At 42.5% G+C, this 22707-nt stretch overlaps 4 non-coding genes across 4 annotated transcripts; 1 reads left to right on the plus strand and 3 right to left on the minus strand.

Annotated features, from left to right (window-relative positions):
* Window positions 1-678: 678 nt before the first annotated feature.
* trnar-ucu (transfer RNA arginine (anticodon UCU)) lies at window positions 679-770 on the minus strand. Its single transcript is given in 2 exon segments — window positions 679-714; window positions 734-770. It is a non-coding gene; the product is annotated as a tRNA-Arg (tRNA).
* Window positions 771-4419: 3649 nt separating this feature from the next.
* trnap-ugg (transfer RNA proline (anticodon UGG)) lies at window positions 4420-4491 on the plus strand. The gene has a single exon. It is a non-coding gene; the product is annotated as a tRNA-Pro (tRNA).
* A 4554-nt stretch (window positions 4492-9045) lies between these two features.
* On the minus strand, window positions 9046-9117 carry trnap-cgg (transfer RNA proline (anticodon CGG)). The gene has a single exon. It is a non-coding gene; the product is annotated as a tRNA-Pro (tRNA).
* A 1305-nt stretch (window positions 9118-10422) lies between these two features.
* Window positions 10423-10493, minus strand: trnag-gcc (transfer RNA glycine (anticodon GCC)). The gene has a single exon. It is a non-coding gene; the product is annotated as a tRNA-Gly (tRNA).
* Between the last annotated feature and the right edge of the window lie 12214 nt (window positions 10494-22707).

The following is a 22707-nucleotide window of genomic DNA, read 5'->3' on the forward strand; positions in this document are numbered from 1 at the left end:
GCCAGTTGTTGTCTTTGTCTTGTTGTCTGTGGGTCTTGTTTTTCTGGCTTTGATGACAGCCCAGCTGGGATAGCCACAGGTTTGCAGGGCCTTCCTGATGTGATGTTGCTCCTTCTTCTTCTCCTCTGAGCTGGTCGGTACAGTTTGAGCTCTGTGCTGCAGCCATTGCGACAGCCATCGCACCTCAGAGTGATCCAGCATGTTCATGTTCAGCAGCATACAGTGAGCAGCTTTAATCTCTGGATTGACAGACTTTATCTGCGCAGTAACTTGCAGAACAGAAAGTCTTCCAAAATATCTCCTTTCCAGGGATAGCACACCAAAACTATCAACTGAGCAGCACTGGAGATGCTCTGCTCTGTCAATTCATCCAACTGAAAGGAAAATTTCTTACATGATCACAGTCTATCCAGCAGCTGTGCCTGAATGTCAGCTGAGAGATCTTCTGTTCTCCTCCTCACCATGTCATTTGAAAAAGGTACAACTTTCAGTTTATTAGCTGCCTCTGTGCCAAGCAAAAGCTCACACCAGTCAGATCTCTGTCCACCTGTACGGTCACAAAGCCGGGGGCAGAGACGCTGTTTTCCGGGATGTCTGGGTGCAGTCCTTTTTTTCTAGCTCTGGACAGGAGCTGTATCCACCCTGAAGGACGGCGCCACAGGAAGTTAAAAGGCACTTTGACTCTGGTGGGACTCGAACCCACAACCTTTGAATCACTTCTCCTGTGTTAATCTAGAAGTCCAATGCACTATCCATTGCGCCACAGAGCCACAAAGCAGTTCATTTGTTTGTCCTAGAATGAAAGGCAGAAATCTGGAATAAGCAGCAGCATTCCAGAATAGTCAACAGAATTCCGGAATTATACGTAGAATTCAGGAGTAACAGTCAGTATTCTGGCAAGTCAGCAGTCCAGAAGGGAAGGCAACATCAGCAGTGGCTCAGTGGTAGAGCAGGGTTGTGTGTCCTTGACCCACATTGCCTCCAGTGCTGGTCATTGTATGACACTGCTTGGCAGCAGCCTTAAGCAATTTCCCTTCTGGGATTATTAAAGTATTTTTTTTAAAAAAGTCAGCATAACAGAGGTTACAGCATCACTGAGTTTCCCCTCAGGGAAGCTGCTTTTTACTGCCACCCCTGGATATATGCAGTCCAGTGCAGTGCGGCATGCTCTGTTCTGTACAATGGAGAAACCAAACAACTACTCCAAAATCTGGCCTTCAATGTTTGTCAAAGTTTGTCTTCAAACAAGATGCTTATGTTTAAGGCAAAAGCTGTGACAGAAACAAGTTCTTCTTCAAAGATACACAACTCCAACATCTTTGTGAAGTTTGTGGACGACACAACTGTGGTGGGTCTCATCTCCGGTGGAGATGAAACAAACTACAGGAAGATGTTGATGAAGATTCTCAGTCATCCAGGTCATCATACGTAGAGAAGATTGAAGCAAGGCGTCTACAGGAATGAGGTGCACCTTCTGGCCGAGTGGTGCAGAGACCACAACCTCTCCCTGAATGTGGAGAAGACAAAGGAGATGGTTGTGGACTACAGGAGAGCACACAGTCAGCACACCCCTCTGACCATCGACGGGGTTCTTGGGTGTGCACATCACTGAGGACCTCTCCTGGACTAACAACACTGCATCCCTGACCAAGAAGGCACAGCAGCGCCTCTACTTCCTCCGCAAGCTCAAAAGAGCCAGAGCCCCTCCATCCATCCTGTGCACCTTCTACAGAGGGGCTGTTGAGAGCATCCTGTCCAGCTGCATCACTGTGGTACGGAGCCTGCACCACCACCTGCAGGAAGACGCTTCATTGCATAGTGCTGCTCATAGCTGAGAGGATCATCAGCGTCCCTCTCCCCTCCCTCCAGCCGTCTCATCCGAAAGGCCCTCCGTATCACAGGAGACCCCACCCACCCTTTACACCGCTTCTTTAGTCTGCTGCCATCAGGAAAGAGACTGCGCAGCCTCCGGGCCAGGACCAGCAGACTGAGGGACAGCTTCATCCACCAGGCTGTCAGGAAGCTGAACTCTCTCCCGGCTGTGCCCCACTTTCTCCCCCTTCCCTCTACAAAAGAACCCCCCCAAGTTAGGAACTCTGTGCACCAGCCACTTTACCCTGTGCATTCTCTTGCACCCTAGTCATGTCATCCAGTCTCATATAAGCTGCTATAACTTAAACCATTCCTGGACTGTTTACATTATGCCAACTGCACTGTCTTGCACTATACATCTTTTGCACTCTTACTGCATTGTGCCTTCATTTTTGTGCCTTGTATTTTGTGTGTGCCTCATTGTAGGTACGTTTTTTTACACTTACACAAGTTTTTAGTTACATGTTATATATGGAGTGAAGAGTAACGCAATTTCGATTCTCTGTATGTCCAGCACATATAGCAGATTTGACAATAAAGCTGACTTTGAATTAAAACAAGTGAGTTGTAAAAAAAATTCACCCCCCATACAATTGACACTAGAAGAGAACCTATCATTTGAGACCAGAATGTTTTTTTGTACCAGGCTGTAAACATGTTCATTTCTGCTGTGAAGTTGGACATTTTAACATGGGAGTCTATGGGTAATAACACACGTGAATTACAATTCACAATTTTTCACAAATGTCGTAAACATTCCAGACTAGTGGTTAAGACCTTCAAAACTCAGTGTGTAACATTGTTGGTAAAAACTGTTTGCTTTGGCATGTTTGTAGAGAAGATTGAAGCAAGGCGTCTGGACTTGTAGAGTTTTCCTGAAGAGGTTTCGCTGCTCATCCAAGCAGCTTCATCAGTTGTTGATCTGTTGGTGGGGAAACATGGTTTATATGTGGTTGCAGACCTCAGTGGGTGGTCTGGATAAAACTCACAAACAATAGCACTAAATGTTTCCATAATTACCTGTGATGATCTGGCTGCCTGTGCCAGGTGTGTCTACTGACTGGCTAATGACTATGAGACTGCTGGTAGACAGCCCATTGTTCTTGCTGTTAGCATGTGACTTGGAGTGAAACTTCCTGGGAATGGATGAAATAACTGCTTTGTATGTGGTAAAAAGATGAGGCCACCACCTCGAGAAGGTTTTACCAGCTTAACATAGATGGCTTCCTTGACTTCCTCTCTGTCTAAAATGTGAACATTGTTGTCCTCAAAGGAGTGTCCTTTGTCTTTGAGGTGGAGGTGAACAGCTGAGTCTTGTCCTGAGGAGGTGGCTCTCCTGTGCTGAGCCATTCTCCTGTGGAGTGGTTGTTTAGTTTCTCCAATGTACAGATCAGAGCATTCCTCACTGCACTGGACTGCATATATGATATTGCTGTGTTTCTCCCTGGGAGTTTTATCCTTTGGGTGTACCAGTTTCTGTCTCAGGATTGTCCTCCAGTGGAGACTGCAACCTTAACACAGCGCCTTGGACGAAAAGCAGACTTGCAGAATGAAAGGCAGCATTTCGGAATGAAAAGCATTCCAGAATGAAATTCAAATTTCCGGAATGAAAGGCAGTAATCCAGAATAAGTGGCAGCATTCCAGAATAGACATCAGTATTCCGGAATGATAGGCAGAATTCCCGAATAACACTCTGTATAGTGGAACAGAAGTCAGCAAGACATCATTCTGGAATGAAAAGCATCCCAGAATGGAAGAAAGCATTCCCAAATGAAAGGCAGAAATCTAGAATGAGAGCATCCTGGAATAGACATCCATCCACCCACTCCAGAATGATAGGCAGGATCCTGGAATGGTAGACAAAATTCTGGGATTAAACCCCTAACCCAACAGCGGCCTGTGATGTCATGGAAGCGTGCGTTCCAAAATGGAAGGCAACATTCCAGGACAAAAGTCAGCATAACAGAATGAAAAGCAGATTTGCGGAATGAAAGACACCATTCCAGAATGAAAAGCAGTCCATAATGAAAGACAAAATTTTGGAATGAAATGCAGAAATCCAGAATAAACAGTAGCATTCCAGTATAGACATCAGTATTCCGGAATGATAGGCAGAATTCCCGAATAACATCATAACATCATTTAATCAATAGGGCTCGACCGATTAGCTCGATCCCCATACGGCCAATCTGTGTTTTCATTGTTGAAGCGTGGACATGCCTGTTTCACTTACTGTGTGCTGGTTGGTACATTGGACTCAAGGATTGGTTTTTGAAGACACTCCTCCAAGTGGTGTCTTCAGTTCTGCTACTATTCTGGTTGGGAATCTGAGTTTTATGTGTTCAGGATCTCTGTGGGTGGATCTTGCAGGAAATAAGACTTTTAATCTGAGGGCCCAGGGTTCAAGTCCCTCTTCAGGAGCAACACTATATATTCCTAACCTGAAATCTTTGTACATATCTTAACCAATGTCAAACTAAGAAAAACATGTGCTTTGTGTTGTGTTCTTCCACCAACTGAAACATGAAAAGCAAGAAGTCACATGTGGCTCGTTGGTCTAGGGGTATGATTCTCGCTTTGGGTGCGAGAGGTCCCGGGTTCAAATCCCGGACGAGCCCTTATCTTTGAAATTCAGTAGATTAGATAGTCTGTCTCATGTTTACATTTACATCAACCCAAATAGGTTCATATTCCAAGAGAAGAAGTCTTTGCACTGAGGACTAACGTCAGAAGTAAAGGCTACACGTAGACATTTTAAGCCAATGATCCCCTCGGCAATAATAAGGAATGTCAACTCACTACTGAATAAGATGGATGAGCTGTTTGCGCTGAACAATCAACAGAGTTACCGTGAGTGCAGCTTATACATCTTCACAGAGACGTGGCTCACTGATATGAGACTGGATGCTAACGTGGATCTACCAGGCTTTACTGCTGTGAGAGCCGACAGAGACATGAATGCTTGTGGGAAGAGCAGAGGTTCATCATATATGTGAATGAACGTTGGTGCGAATGAACGCCCAGGACATGTCTCAGTGAAAAAGGTACTGTGTTGTCAGGACTTGGACTGTTAGCCTGCGGCCATATTACTTGCAGAGGGAGCTAAGTCACGTGATCGTGCTCTGTGTTTACGCCCCACCGAGCGCGGACGCATCAGCTGCCTATGAGAAGATACACACAGTAACAGCAAGACTGCAGACAAAGCACCCCGAGGCGTTTATGGTTCTGGTTCACCTGCAGCCACAGTACACCCCCTGGTCAAAAGGATGTCTAAAACCACACGTTCAATCAGGAAGTGGTCACCTGAGGCAGAGGATGGTCTGAGGGACTGCTTTGACACCACTGACTGGGATGTAATGCTAAAAACACATGTTGAGGACATAGGGGAGCAGACTCACTGCACTCAAAAAACTGATTCAAGCCCCTCTTAGAGGTGAAACATTATTATTTTGTTTGTCTTATGAAAATGTTATTAATTCCAACAATACCCAAATATGTTTAGCAGATGTAACATAAATATATATTTGCTTTGACTCCCGTGGCCCTCTCAAACCGAATGAGTTTAACTAGCAGAGCAAGAGCATGCGCAGGAGATCAGCCTCTGTCCTACCCGCCATCTGCCTCTGCTTGAAACTACCGTTGGTAAGTTTTCTGTCTTCTATTTAATAAGTTTATTATCTTTATGTGAAACAATGTGCATGCCTTAAGATAAATGGACCTTGAGTTAGGAAGAAATGTCAGTCATTGTTCATGTTGGGGTAGACAGGCTACAAACAGCTAAGATTAGTTAGCATTCGTTGTAGCTAACGTCTATGGTCGCGTCATATAGCTGTCAGAGGTAAGTGGTGAACACGGTTAGTACTTGGAGTTTTCTACACAGGCACGTTGAATTCATCCTTAATACACTGAGAGCGCAGCTCGCCGCCAGCTAACGCACTCCAAAAGTGCTTGGCTTTACTTTTGTAGTGTAGCTGACAGGCTAACGTTAGCCCAGAGCTAACGCTCTGTGTTAGCCTAAGCAGCACTTGTATGCAGGGGTACAGCCAGTGCTTAAGTGTAGTTAATGTGAAACAATACAGTCGTGATTTATTGAAGTGAAGCAGTCGGCATATTTTCGCAATATATTTTATTTTTTATATATTTTTTGTCTGCTGGTGGGTGCCTGCTCCCCTGCGTGTGTGTCTGTGCTGCTGGGTGTGCATCGGGCTGGAACTGTGCCGTACGACACAGAGAGCAGGGGAGACCTGTAAACGTGCTGAAATGACTTTGTTTAGTAAAAGGAAAAGGTATAAACATGTTCTATTGTAAGGGGACCACCTGCATGCAGATGTACTTTAATACGTGGGTTAGGCTACTACTAAATCCATAGGCGTCGCTACCATTATATCAGAGGGGGACGTGCCCCCCCACATTTTAAAACGGCCCGTTTGGACCCCCCCACATTTAGTGAGTAGGAAACTCCACCTAATGCTGTCTCGATTGCTCGTGAAAAACTCCGTTCCACTAAGTTCGTAAGAGAATAACCTCACCGCTGAAATCCACTCCATGTTTTCCTGGTTACCACAGCGCTGCAATACCGTTACTATAGTAACGGACCTAACAAAGCCAGTGGCTTTCTTCGAGCGAGCGTAAAACACCGTAAAGAGAACCGTCAGTGCTGGTCGACGCTGGAGGAGGTGACGTCAGTGTCATCCCACAAAGTCCAGCTCATGCTGAAGCCTGACTGTTTGTCACATGGCCCCAGGTGACGTTAGGTTGATGTTAAATCAACTTAGAAAAGTTGGGAGGAAGCTGCTGTTTACTTTCAGTTACAGTAGACGGTTTTATTTGTCTGATGACATGTTGTTGCCTTTTCTGCTCCCTCCCCACACACAATGGACATGAGGAGATTCTAACAAAGACACGGAGAGTTAGAGTTGTTTTCAGCATTAACCCATGTTGTAATGAGGCCATGTTAGCTCCTGTTAGCCTGCTAGCTTCAGCCTCGCCGAGCCAGTGCACATAGCCACCTGCTCCTATTCTTATCAGCAAGAATAAAACACATGTGATGGACCGTCAGGACACAGTGGAGCATTATATGAACAGGGAAACACTGATGCAGCAGATGAGGCAGGGCATCATTATAAACACATCCACAAGGTTTGTTGTGAATTCAGCAGTTTTATAAGCAAACAAAAATAAAGACATGCATTCTTTTGTAAGTTAGTATTTTTAGTGTTTCAGTATTATCTGCATTAAGCAGTTTGGTTCATTTTTCTATGGGATTTGCCAGTTTTTTGTCTCTAAATGAGAGAAGGCCTCAGATATGGAGGCTGTTAGTGTAGTAGCACCAGTATGTTTGACAAAACTGTTGTTTCACTTGTAATTAGTTTGTCACCGAGTTTTTGTTGAATCTGTCTCTGAAATAGTCATTAAGTGTTTACTTCTGTAGGTAAAATAGTTTAACAACCTGTTAAAATCCACAGGAAATCTCAACTACTTCATATTATTACTATATATACTGATTAGGGTTGGGCGATATTGGCAAAAAAATTAATCACGATTAATTGTGGCATTTAGCCGATAACGATTAATTTGACGATTAATTGATGACAGTTGCACTTACATGTTTTTGACTCTAAATTGGCACAGTGTTCTAGCATGATACCGACAAATCATCAGTCAAGTTAACTACTTCATTCTAACAGGCTAAGCTGGTGATTAGGCACCAACCAGCCATGGAAATATGTATTGATAATATTGAGGCACAAACTGCTTCAAAATAATAATGAAGCAAACATTTAAAGTAACTTTGTCCTTCAAATGTTTTTATCTTAAGGTCACAAAGCAGCATGTCAACATTAAAATTAAACAGACAAATAGACAAACAAAGTTCAGAAAAGTCACATCAGTGATTATTAAAGTTAAAAATGTGTCTGCGCAAATGAACCTGTGACTGGAATATGTCCCACACTAGTGCATGTTTTCACTCAGACTGTAGAACAGCAGCAGAAAAAACAAACAAATAAACAAACCGGACAATTTCACATTTAAATGTGTGTCTGTGCAAATCAACCTACGTTACGTTCTTCCAGCGCTTCGTTTGGTCGTAAGGAGCACAATGACTAAACGTACCGCGGATTCTCGGCTGAGTGGAATTCTTTCCAATATCTGCTGGAGGAGACTTCGCTGTTGTAATGTTTCCTATCTTGCTGTGGAGTCCGTAAATAAAGATCGGAGTTTATTCATTTGATACGAGCAAAAATTCAGTTACTATAGCAACAACCAACGCTCCACGCTTCACCTAATGCATGTCGCGGCACTATATACAGCTGTAGTGTAGTGTTGTGTCCTCGTTGCGCTTTCTTCGTGCTCGGGCTTATGGTGACAGACGTTGAACTTATGTTAGGAACCTGCTGCTCCGCATTATTTAACTGAACACCACTGCCTTCCACCATTATTGTTATTGTGGGCTCACATGTGCGCGGGTGATGGTGAGACTACGCCGCACACAAAAATGCGTCATCATGACGAGGCACTAATCGCCGTAATCGATAAGTGGCAAATATTAATCGATTACAGTTTTTCTGACGATTAATTGCACACGATACGATTTTGCACAAGCCTAATACTGATGTACCCACCCACAGAAGGTCCCCCCCGCCACATTTTTAATGCTTCCTACGCCACTGACTAAATCACATTTTTACTTGTCAACAGTAATTAATTAATTGGTAATTAATTAATTAATGTAAAATGAAAACTCACATTTCTTTATAGCCATTCAATTCTGTGTGAGAGTAACTACAACTAACAATACTGTTTTGTACTACTACTGTTTTCAAGGTGAATGATGACTTCTTGCAGATCACCACAAAGCCGCTGCATTGAAGTTCATGGCCCAGCTGAGTTGACATTCCTTATTATTGCCGAGGGGATCACTGGTTTAAAATGTCTACGTGCAGCCTCTACTTTCACTCCTGCCTTACAGCCCCTGTACTTCTTCCTCAGCTCTCCCTGGACATTGGTCCTCAGTGCAGTGCAGTTCTAGAATGATTGCTTCTAAGAGTTTGAGCAGACAGCTGTTTACAGGGACTAAGTTGGAATATGAACTTATGTTCATATAACATAAGTTATATTGCTGTAAATGTAAACATGAAGCAGCCATCCTATCTACTGAAGTTCAAAGATAAGGGCTCGTCCGGGATTTGAACCCGGGACCTCTCGCACCCGAAGCGAGAATCATACCCCTAGACCAACGAACCATGTGTGACATCTCTTTTTTCATGTTTCAGTCAGTGGAAGAACAACACAAAGCACATGTTCTTCTTAGTTTGACATTGGTAAAGTTATGAACAAAGATTTCTGGTTAGGAATATAAAGCCGCTGCATTGAAGTTCATGGCCCAGCTGAACCACTTCTCAAAGAAGCTTCTGTAAGTTTCCCAGAACAAAGGAGGAACTTCAATATTAATGAAAGATTCACATGTTTATGTGATGCTCAGGATCAACATGAGTGTTGTGTGTTTGTGTTTTTTAACCCTATAGGAGGGCAGCTTACACGTTCTGAAGACAGGAGCCCAGCAATGTGGGGGTTTCATCCAACTTAATTTGGTATATTGAAATGCAAAGGTTTATGTCCTGGAGGAATGTTATGCACCTTACTGTTTCTATTTCTGCTGCATTTATTGGATGGAAAATTCAATTTAATTGAGTTCATCCAGTGAGTATAGGTTAAACAAATGAGTGATATTTAATCACAATAAATATACAGCAACGCAGTGATTAATGTAATTAAAATTTTAATCATGTGACGGCACTAGTTCAAACGTTTGAGTTCAAAGAACAGATGACCTACCAGTGGATGTCATGGTCATGGTTTTCTGCAGAAAGTCTCGTTCGTTTTCTAACATGGCAACCTTCTCCTTTAGAGTTTTCTGTCAACAGGCTCTTGTTCGGACTTTTGCAACCCTCACCTCTCATTAAAGCTGGTTTCCAATGATGTGTGTCTGGGTGCGTACACACTGCCCATAGTTACTGACGGAGCCACTGCGTCACACCCCAGCTGATACATGACCGCACCAGGTGACTGCTGCTATGACCTATGTTGGTTGTCAGCGTTCCTTCCATTCCATTACAGCAGCATGAAAACAAGGTCCTGAGCAGCAACAATAGATAAAGTAGAAATAAAGACTATGTACAGAGCAACCATAAGACATGCAGATATACAGATGAGAAATGTACAGAGATGTATTATGTCCTGTTATGATATCATGAAAAACTCTGAGTATTACACTGTAGGTGAGGATGTTATTGTCAACTATGCCTGTTGACATCAGACAAAAACTGAAAGAAAACTAGAAAGTGGTAAGTGCTCTTGTTTCAAATGTGATGTGCACTGTACCACTGAAGCTCGTCTGTGAAGTGTAGTGCCTCTGTGTGTATGTCACAGTGATGTTAACAGAAGTCAGATAGGTCTGTTAACACATATAAAAACAACATGCTGAACAACAGCATAGATGTGAAGGTGAATATATGTCCCCTCACATGTTCCTCAGTTAAAAGTGTCCTTGCATTGGCCGGGAATCGAACCCGGGCCTCCCGCGTGGCAGGCGAGAATTCTACCACTGAACCACCAATGCTGAGAAAAGCTGACATCTAGTGGTGCCATCGCAGGTTGCAGCCTCCTCATTCCAAAATCAATCCCTCCTCCACATAAAGTCAAAAGTTATAAATTCACCTCATTACATGGGCGGTTGAGTGTAATGACGCGGCTCACCAGCAGAGGGCGTGTGACGGAGCAACAAGCAGGAAACTACAGGGGAGAAGAGACACAAGCATCCACAGATCAGAACAGACACACTCAGCTCTTCTCTCTGAGACCATGATGATACCGTCACATATCATCACTGCACATGTTTTTGGCTGCACGTCTGGAAATGAGAGGAGACAGAACATTATCATACATGTTGCATAAGTAAAGTCACATGACATGCACCACTGTAAACAAAGGAAATCACATATTTTCAGACTCTTAGAACACAGAGCTGAAGGATGAATGTAAGACAGCAGTTTGTTGCTATCTGACTTTTCTGCCAACAACAGTGAACATGGTCTGGACCAGGGTCCCTTTAGCCACCAGGCTCTCGATGGCCTCCACATCATATCCTCCGGCAGCCAGAGCCGTCTGGAGGGCGGCTGCAGACACGCCGCTCCGCTCCTTGGAAGCGGCCACAGCTTTCACGATGAGCTCGCTGATGCTGGGGCCGGACTTGTTCGGCTTGGAGACCTTCTTCTTCTGCGCTTCGGCCGGAGCGGCGGCTGGAGCTGGAGCTTCTTCTGCCATGTTCAGTTCGTAGCTGCAACACAAGCACAGTCAGAGTGTATGTGTGAATAACAGAAGCTCTTCACTGTAATAAATTTCAAGTCTGTTCAACTTAGAAATGAAAGTTCAAAAGTTAAAAATGTGAGTAAATACAACTTTCAGATAAGCTTGGTTTCAACTCAAAAGTGTAAATTGAACATTCTGGTAAACTAATATTTGTTCATTTTCAAAACTTGATGCTGTGAGTTACAACAACTTACTTGGTGTATTTCTCCTGTAATTGCACTTACTTTAATGTGTCAAACTAATGAAGATCTCCACACTATTTCAACTCATAATTTTCACTTATAGATAATAAAAAATGTCACTATAAATTATGTGGACTCATATTTTTCAGTAGTTTCTACTTAGAACAATGATTTTACAACTCAAATGTTCAAATGATTTATTCAAACAAAAAAATCTGTTTTTTAATAACATTCACTCCAACAAGGAAGGAGGTACAATATAAAAACTGCCAGGCATATATATTCTTACATATATGCCCATTCCTGCAGTGAGAAGAGCAGCAACATCGGGTAAAACAAACGACTAGACGAAACAAAGCCTTTCTTTAACAACAAATGATGCAAAGTGGGATTAGTACAACAAAACTTCTATGCACATTCCCTGATCATGTTTCAAACAACAGTATCAGTTACCATCTGTTATAACATTTTCACCACCCCAACCAGTTAACTAGCAGGTTAGAGAACGTACAGAGCAGTCTATACAGGATACATCAGTATCAGTATCAGTATCTGAAAGTTGTTCCTGAGTCCATGTATCCTAGCTGAACACTGGTCAGCTTTGACCTTCAGGCTGACCCTCTGCAGGAATTCAAACGTGTACTTCATGGCACAACGGTACTCCAGATGGCGGCAGTAGATGAGACCCATCAGCATTGCAAAGCCAGACGGTACATCTCTGATGTCACGGTCGTCTCCTCTAGCACCACAGCTACATTGAAGATTTCAACAGGGAAAGCATCATGCAGGATGCCTTCATACCCACTCAGAAGTCCAACAGTCATTCCCTTCATGAGGACATCCAGGGTTTCTCCATGAACCTTAAACAAATAGGAAAAAATAATATTCGTTCTCACTTTATTTGAGTAAAGAACAAAATATAGTCAAAATACATACAAATGCCTTCTAATTGCCCAACATGGTTATTCTTAATTTTCCACTTTTATTCTTTTATTTTTAATTCTATTTTAATTAAAGATAAAATCATTCTTATCATTGTTTTTAATTGTATTTTTAAATCTAGGTTATTTGTTACTTATCTGTTTCCAGTTTTTATGCTTCTCTAGTAGCACACTGCATTGTCTTATTCGTTCTGCTGCTGTAACACTCCAGTCCGGTAGGCGGCGGTAATGCGCCTTACAAGGTGGCTCCCACCGCCAATAAACTGAAGAAGAAGAAAAGAAGGAAGGAGGGGGAAGAGAAAAGACGAGCACAGCGACAGCACATGTGAAAAAGGAGTTTGTTGTTCGCTAGCTGAACAGAAGTGTAACTACTGTGAGTGTTTCATCATCTGAAGCTGCTGCGGAGTCTCTGAGAGCTTTTATCAGCGAGCGGCTAACTGCTGCTGCTGCTGAAATATTGGGAGTGTTGGCGCAGCCATTCTTTAAATAAACTTAAAGTGCCGGAATAACATGATGAAGGAAACATACAACACCAGGTTCACTTTGACCTGCGCACACACACGTTGCAGCAGTGGCCATTTATTAAGAATTGCACACCGGTGTGTGACCACGCCCACTTCCAAAAACTAGGTCACTGGGTCAATTAAGAGAACACAATGACATAGCTCAACACCCCCACTTGCTCTTACATTGACAACAGAGTACAGTAACACAGTGCATCATACATTCAATACAATATTTCATTTATACACCAAATAGAAAACACACAAATTTCTCCATTCTGATTCTGGTGACAGGTTTAGTTAGTACATCAGCCACCATATCCTCTGTAGGACAGTAATGAAGAGTGATTTTACCATCATTGACTACAGATCAGACAAAGTGATATCTAATATCAATATGTTTACATCTTTGCCGACATACGGGGCTCTTTGAAAGCGCAATAGCACCCTGATTGTCCTCAAAAACTGTCACTGGTGCATAGTTAAGTACATTGTCCATTTCATTGATTAAATTGACAAGATACAGGCTTTCTTGTGCAGTAGCTGACAAAGCCATGTATTCAGCTTCACATGTTGATAGAGAAACAGTTTGTTGTTTCTTAGATTTCCAGGCAATAACAGGTCCACTCTGAGATAGACTGAAACAGTAACCAGTGATGCTACGCCTATCATTCTGGTCTGCTGCCCAGTCTGCATCACTATAAGATACAAGTTTGAGATTTACATTGTATTTCTTGTAACACAATTCCAGGTCTATAGTGCCTTTCAAATACCTCAACACATGTTTAGCTGCAACCCAATGTTCGTCTTTTGGTTCAGATAGATACTGTGACAGCTTACTGACAATAAAGCTCAAGTCTGGGCGAGTACTTGTCATTACATAGATTAAACTTCCAACCAATTCACGATACCTTTTTGGATCGATAGGTTCACCATCATTGTCAAATTTAAGTTTCACTTCACATGGTGTTGACCTTGGTTTGCAGTGAGTCATATCAAATCTCTCCAGAATGTTTGTGATGCATCTTTTCTGGTTCATTTTTATCTCACCCTCTTTTTGTGCAAAATCAATGCCCAGGAAATGTTCCCAACATTTCCTTCACGGTTTTAATCACTTGGCCTTCACTAGCTTCAATAATAATGTCGTCTACCCAAATGATCAATATGCATCTTTCTTTGTCAGTTTGTTTGCTGTACACGCAATGGTCAGCTGAGTTTTGAACAAAACCATTTTCAATTAGAAAATCATGCAGCATTTTGTTCCAGTTTCTCCCCGATTGTTTCAGTCCATACAATGACTTATTAAGTCTGCACACTAACTTCTCTCCTGTTTTTGACTTTACTTCAAACCCTTCAGGCTGCTCCATATATATTTCACAGTCTATGGGTGCATGTAAATATGCAGTTTTGACATCCATCTGATGTAAATCTAAGTCATACTGTGCTGCAAGCTGCATTAAGACACGTACAGAAGTCATATCTGCAGTAGGTGAAAATGTTTCTTTATAATCAATACCAGCTACTTGACTATAACCTTTTGCGACATATCTGGCCTTATATATTGTTTCGGATGGATTCTCTTTTATAGCATAAACCCATCTGCCCCCCACTGCATGATTACCTTCAGGCAGAGATGTCAATGTGAAGGTATCGTTCTCTTTTAGAGAGTCCATCTCCTCCTTCATAGCTTTTACCCAGTGATCTGATTCTGAAGAGCTCAAAGCTTCCTTCAGTGTCTGGGGGACATCACATGCAACACGATAGCAGTAGTCAATTGTTAAGTCCTGATCCTCATCACATTTTATTTTATAGTCATAGTCTGTATAGTACTGAGGGGGTCTCCTCTCTCTTGTTGGATATCGAGTACTCTGAATACTCTCACCTTCACCTTTTAAATTGGTATTACCATCACATTCTACTTTTATTTCTTGAGGGATTACCTCAGGTACATCAGTTTTTGATAACTGGGTCTCAACTCTCTTCCTGTGATTAAGGGGTTCATACAGGTCCTCATCTACCTGAGTGTCACACTCACTGGTATTCTTTGTGACAAACTTCACCAACCTATTTTTGAGTACTTTGCCTGTATCTGGATAGAAAACAAGATATGCAGGACTGTTTTTATCATAACCCACAAATATCCCCTTTTCACAACGTGCGTCCAACTTTTTCTTGTTATATTTATATGCATAACATTCTGACCCAAATGGTCTCATTTTGGATAGGTCAGGCTTCTTCCCAGTTATCAGGTAATATGGGGTCTGTTGTAACATCTATTCCTGATTATGGAAGCTGTTTGTACGGCATATGTCCACAACTCTTTTGGTAATTTGCTATCAATTAGCATGCATCTTGCCATTTCAAACAGGGTTCTCCAAGCTCTTTCAGCTGTCCCATTTTGATGGGGTGAATAAGGAGCTGAGGTTTCATGTCTGATGGCATTTCTACTGAGCAGTGACTGGAAAACAGAAGATGTAAACTCAGTTCCATTATCTGATCTTATACATTTGATCTTACCATAGGGTGCAACATCAGCAATGAACCTCTCTGTGGCTTTGGCACTATCACTCTTGTTTTTCAGGAAATATGTGAACACAGCTCCTGAATAATCATCTGTGAATGCTAAAGCAAATCTGAAACCATCTTTCGCTGCTGGCTCTATAGGTCCAGCAAGATCTGCATGAACAAGTTCAAGTATATGTTTAGCTTTCTCATCTGGATCTCTGTTTCTGCTCTGAGCAAATTTACCTTGTATACACCCTTCACATTTCAGATTGGACTTATCAGTTTTACCTTGAATTTTCATTCCATCTGTAACACTCTCCAACTTTACCAAATCATCATAATTACAGTGGCCTAATATCTCATGCCACGTCTGAATGTCTAAACAGGCGTCACACTCATCAACCTCATCTGGAATAGTACTCAAATAAAACAGTCTATCACAGGTATGAATATTAAATGTTGTACCACTTTTGTGAATGAGCCGGTTCTGTCCATCTTTGAAGACGACTGTCGCTCCGTGCGCAATTGCTGCTTTGACAGAAAAGATGTCTTGGCAAAAGGATGGCACGTAAAGCGCGTCCATCAGCATCATGTCCACAATGCGACCTCTGCTGTCTTTCAGGCGCACTTTAGCTGTGCCCTTCTTCAGCGCGACACCGCTGGCCCGCTTTCCATCAGCCAACTCCAGAATGTGGCTCTGAGGTTTAAAACATGGGTCAAACTCCTTGAATTTCCCGATGTCCGTAATAATGTGTTTAGTGGCTCCCGAGTCAATCATGAGACCTTTCACCTTCATTGCACTAACCGGGACATCTTCCACCTTGAATGCGAACGTGTGGTCCTCCTCTTCATCCACCGCTTGCTTCACCTTGTCTCTCTTTCTTCGCCGGCAGTGTGTGTCACTGTGTGTGGAACTTTTACAAAAACTGCACCACTGTCTCCGCTCTCTTCGTTCCCCAGCGGATGACGTGCATTCGGCGGCTTTGTGGCCTTTCTGTCCGCAGTTGTAACAGGTGAGTTTCACACTCCACTTGTTTCTTTCTTTAACTTTCATTATGCTGTCCTCCCCAGAACCAGCTGCAGCAAACGCCTCTGTGCTCTCAAAGCTCCTCAGTTTAGTTTTAAAGTCAGCAAATGTTAATTTCTCATCACTTTGCGTAACATAAACAGAGAATGGTTTAAATGCATCAGGCAGGCCCTTTAAAATCATTGCAATCAACAGGCCATCACTCATAGTCTCTCCCGCATTCCGCAGTGCTGTGATGGCAGTCTCTGCACGAATAATGTAATCTGTGACGCTCTCATTCACACCTTTCTGAAGCGACGTCAGCTCCGTGTACAAACTTATCACTCGTGGCGTCCCCTTACCAGCATAATGGTCTCTCAGTATCCGTAGCGCCTTCCTGCCATCATCGGCTGCATCTCTCATCACCAGAGACAGACTTTTGTCATCCAGCAGTTGAATTAAAGTTGCATATGCTTCTTCATTTTTGTTGGCGTCTTCCTCCGCATCCTCATCTTCCCCATCAGGTGCTTCACCCAGTATGGTGGTTTTCAAATTGAGCAGACGCAAATGCGCCAAAAACTTTGTTTCCCACAGTTCATAATTCTTTTCATCTCCATCGAAACATAAACGGTTCCATCGGCTTCCAAGTTCTTGCCTGGGCCCATAACCTGTTGGCGCAGCCATTCTTTAAATAAACTTAAAGTGCCGGAATAACATGATGAAGGAAACATACAACACCAGGTTCACTTTGACCTGCGCACACACACGTTGCAGCAGTGGCCATTTATTAAGAATTGCACACCGGTGTGTGACCACGCCCACTTCCAAAAACTAGGTCACTGGGTCAATTAAGAGAACACAATGACATAGCTCAACAATTTTATATCTGTCATGTCAAAGTTTATCCAAAATCTTGAGTTGGAGTTATTAGTGTTTGTATTGCAGCAGTTTTAAATGGTGTTTTCCACTTAGGTCCATTAACTCCTATTATAATACTACATTTTAATATCAGAGCCATAACAACATGGAATCATGCATTTCTTAATGTAAGGGTTTCATTTGTGAGGACATGTCAAAGTTCATGATCATAAATTCAGCTTCACATTCTTCATTTCACTGCTTCTAAGACAAAAACATGTTCTGACCTGAAATCACAGTCAGTGATTCAAATGAAAGTGAAACATCATCAACATTTAAAGCACAAAGTTGAAGCTGCTGTCACTTCCACACACTCTGCTTCTACACACAGCACAGACTCACTGAGGAACCAGGACCCAACCTGAACCCAAACCCAGCATGTAGAGGCTGAGTGAATGTGGTGCTGAAGGTGTGGAGGTGGATCAGTGTGTCAGAGGAGACTCTGTAGAAGGACAGAGTGCCAGCAGGACAGTCCACATACACTGCTGCTCCGTCAGAGCCAGAGGAGGAGGAGATGGATGTTCCTCTGTTATTGTGACGGACAGAGTAACCACGATCAGAGCAGCTCAGACTCCAGGACTGATTGTTTTCTCCAAACCTGCAGTCATCACTGAGTCCTTTCCTGCTGATTCTTCTGTAACTCACTGATATATCAACCACTCCTCTCCACTCGACCTCCCAGTAACAGCGACCAGTCAGAACATTTCTACACAGCAGCTGAGGAAACCAGTCAAATCTGTCTGGATGATCAGGATATGGCTGCTCCTCTCTCACACATGTCACCTTCCTGTTGTTGTCAGACAGTTTGAGCTTTGTGTTCACTGAGTTTGTGTCGACTTCAAGTTGACAGAAATCTGATGGAGAGAAAAAGACACAGCTGCAGTTTATCATCTGACACATCTGATGGCTTCATTCTGTCTTTACTGACTGATGTGTTGTTCATTCATACAAAGTTTATCATCAGACTTTTTGTCACTAATGTTTGAATGAACAAACACACAACTATCAGCTTTGTGTTCAAACACAAACTGGATATTTGCAGCAATGTGAGTAAAGACAGACGACACATTTAGAACATGAGAAGAACAGCAGCATCAACTGTATCATTGGATAAAGAGCATCATCCAAAAGCTCCTTCATCAGAGTCTGGAGGAGGATCTGGACTGAAAGACCAGACTCAGACCTCCTGATCTATCCTGATATTGTTCCACTGTTACTATTGTAAATACTTATTCCGCTTCTGTATTATTCTCCTTCTTCTGGACACATTTTCAGCAGAACTAGTCCCACAGCTTTAATGTGAGCGACCTGAAACTTTTACAGGACGTCCGGCTGTACCGGGACACCTGTGCTATGACTTTTCTTTCCGTTCTGACGTACGGTTTTCATGTAAATCGCACAAAACCAGTGGGCGAACGACATAGACGGTGAATGGGGAGAGAGAGAGAAAAAGGCAAAAGTCACAAAACCAGGAAGCTGAAAACTGAGGGAGCCGTTTCCATGGTAACCGTAACAACAGCATCAACTGTATCATTGGATAAAGAGCATCATCCAAAAGCTCCATACAGGAACATACACAACTACACTCACAGACACACACACACACACACAGACACACAAACACACACACACACACACGCTGATTTTCAAAATAAAAGCCTCCAAATCATTACACACCTTACTAGGCCTGGTAAACTACACACAAGCCACCCAGAAATATGCAGACACACACTATACACACCTGCCAACACACAGACACACAAACATGGATTTTCAAAATAAAAGACCCTGCACAATAACAGGATATGGCTGACGTGTAGATTTTCAAAATAAAACACTTAAACATGTTTTAACATGCATTAGGGAGTGTCCCCAACCCCCCCCCCCCCACACACACACACACACACACTTACACAGACACACACTGATTTTCAAAATAAAAGCCTGTAATTCATTACACAGCTAACTAGCGCTAGCCACCCCTACAAATTATACATCAAATCGACCGGCTCGGTCAGGACTACTACCCTCTGAGGTTTGGTAGCGATCGGATAAACGGTGTTTGAAAAAATCCAGAAAAACTGCGATCGACCCTCCCCACAGGCATCAAATCACTGTCAAACTCTGAAAGCATGGCGTTTGGGCATGCTTTCACACAGAACCTTCATTCAAAGTGTAAAATGTAGATAAACATTAGACCTCTGACATATTGAGTCCCCATGTCTGTGCCACTTTTTGTTTTGACAGGCAAGCCACTTAAGCTGACCTAACCCCCCTCATAGGAAATAATGGGAAACTGGTGAGATCCCTGACAAAACCCAGCTAACTTTGGAAGCCTATCAGTCTGGCATGCCTCTACACAGAATATTCATTTCAACTGCAAACTGCTCATAAGGAGTTGGACTTTATCATACTGAGTCCTCATGTTCATGTCTTTTACCAAACTTCATAAAATAGCAGCCAAAGTCACATCCACATCTTTAGGATTCCTCCATTCAGAATGAATGGAGAAGCTTGGGGCCTATTAAACCTTATATAAAACCAATCAGAAACACTGTAAAAGCATGAAATGTCATCAGTGGCATCTTTCACATATGCCGGTGATCAGGAATGAGGTTTGGTGGTATATAATGGGGCGGACCGGCAGCAGAGTGTGGGTGAGCGCGCATTGGCCCACTCAAAATGTCTTGTGAAATTTTCTAGGTTATATATACAATAGTTATTTCTATTTTCTTTCCTGTTTGGTTCTTCTGTCCTTATGTTCCTTTCTTTGGTTGGGATTGTTGGTGCATTATCATTGAGGGTTTTTCCTGTAGAACAGACCAAAAGTCCAGTTCATATGTTCACTGGGCCGAAGCCTCTGGCATAAAATCAATAATGTCATAATATGCCACCAGTACTGTTGTCCACAGGATGAAATCACACGTTTAAAAATGATTATTATTTATATATATTTAACATTTCACCACAAGATGGCAGCAAACATGGTCAAACTCTCACCACCCTGTTTGCCAGTGATCTGTGTTTTTTTATTGCCCATTTCTAAAATGGCAAGTGTGAGTAAGAAAAGGAAGGTTGACAGCGAAGGCCGAAGTTTCAGGACAAGTGGAAATGGAAGAAGAATGTGAGGGCAAGACATCTTGCACATTGAAACCTGTGTTGGAGCCAGACCTGCCCCCTTTACTGCAGCTGAGAGCCCAGTCTCTTCCTTCTCATCAGAGGTCCCTCGTTAATCGCGGGGTTACGTTCCAAAAATAACCCGCAAAAGGTGAAATCCGTGAAGTGATGGGCTTTATTTTTTACAGTTATTCTAGATGCTTTAAGGCTGTGAAGCCCTCACTACACACTTTATACTCCTTTCTCTCCTGTTCAAACACTGTCAGAGTTCAAACCTTCATAAAAATAAGTCCAGTGTTACAGAATGAAACCAAAGCACAAAGCAAAATAAAAGGAAATATAATAACTGAAGATTAAAAAATGGTTTGTGAAATGGAAGTTGTGGCGGCTGCACTAAAATGAATGATAAGTTAATGTGGTCTGTTCAGAGCTGTCAGTAAAAGCTTGTTTAACTGGTTTCGGCTGTCCCGCCTAACAAATGAAGAGATTGCTTCCAAAACGCTATAAATCCAGAAAAAAGTGTTTTCTTTCCAAAAAGGGTTTATATGAAACTTCTAGTTTATGTTTCAAACTGTAATATATCATCATGAGTTTGTAATAACATCAAAAAATCTAATCTATATTTTGATTTTAAACATTTATTAAACACCCAAAAACCTATAAATCCATTTCATCACAAAACTCATTTTATGTATTTATTTCTAATAATATTATTTCGCCGGCTGTCCGTTGATCCACATGACAAAAGTTTTTCTCTTTAGTATGTGAACAGGAAGTGGCCGGTATTTTCCCTCCAGCTGAGTTTCGGGATTCTGTATGGAAGGCTTCCGCTTTTTTCCCATGGAAGAAAAGAGGACTGCCTCATGGATACTGTCCAAAAAAAGGAAAACCAATGACAAAGCTGGAACCTAAAACTCCTGCTGGGGAGTAATAAACTCCAGTAAACACCAAAGAAATCCAACCGCCGAGGCTGCGCTACAACAGCTCTGATGGACTGATAGAACACTGACTCATGCACAATAACATGAGGAAAGACTGAGTCAAACTTACACTTCCTCAGCCCAGGTTTTAACCTCTGCTCTCCACCATGCTCCACCCTGCAGGAAGAAACACAGTCAGAATGATTTTCTAACCAACATGAGTCCAAACTGCTGATCAACATGAAGCAGAGTTCCTCAGTTTGTCAGAGACACACAAACAGACTGAAACTCATCTGTGTCGACTCCAGAAGAGTCTCTCCTGATCTGCTCTGTGTTTATTCATGTCCTCCATTCTGTGAAATATTGCTCTCTGTCAGTGCTTTACTGTAAAATCCTCTTCATGCAGCAACAGTGTAGGTTTGATCTCAGCATTGTGCATTTATCCAAAGCAGCAAACAAGCCACACTGTCTCTGACTGTTTGTTCCTTTCACTCTATATGCAAACACAAGCCTGGTTCACATGTGTCATGGATGGAAGAGTTTCTGACACACTTCAAATAAATACATTCACTCATGTCTGTGTGTAGTTTTTACAGTGATAATATTGTAGTGTCTCCCTGCTCTCTGTCTCTGACTGAAGGAACTCCTCCTTCTACCATTGTGTTGTTGTCTCCTCTGAAGCTTCACATATGGATTGTTTCAGGAACATTTGTTTGTGGAAATAATTCAGTGCTTCTTACAGCTGAGGACATTAATAAGTAGGGCATCATTGTGTATTTGATCTGCACTAAGTGTGACTGAAAATCAGTCTGTATGTATTTTGACATGAAGAACGTGTATAAAGAAAAGTGAAGTTAACATGATGGACACTTAATGATGGAGGAAGATGAACATCAGGGATCAGTGATTATTTCTTCTCTGCAGTTTCAGTCCATCCATCAACAGCTGTGGATATATGAGCTAAACTGACAGACTGAGGAGGACTCATGCTCTGTGGTCTCTGTGTACCTGAGAGTCTTCAGACTACAATCTGGACTGTTGAGTAAAGCAGACAGCAGCTTCACTCCTGAGTCTCCTGGATGATTGTAGCTCAGGTCCAGCTCTCTCAGATAGGAGGGGTTGGAGGTCAGAGCCGAGGCCAGAGAAGCACAGCCCTCCTGTGTGATCAGACACCCTGACAGACTGGAGGGACAAAACATGTCATGAACTCAAGAAGAAAGAAGGAAAATCCAACAGATCTTCAACATGAACATGAAGCAGAATTTAACTGATGATCAACAAGCTGGATCCTGACCTGAGAGTCTCCAGTCTGCAGTCTGGACCCCCTAATCCGTGAGACAGCTGCTTCACTCCTGAATCCTGCAGGTCATTAT

The sequence above is a fragment of the Parambassis ranga genome, unplaced genomic scaffold (assembly GCF_900634625.1).
Source record: "Parambassis ranga unplaced genomic scaffold, fParRan2.1 scaffold_21_arrow_ctg1, whole genome shotgun sequence".
Taxonomy (NCBI): domain Eukaryota; kingdom Metazoa; phylum Chordata; class Actinopteri; family Ambassidae; genus Parambassis; species Parambassis ranga.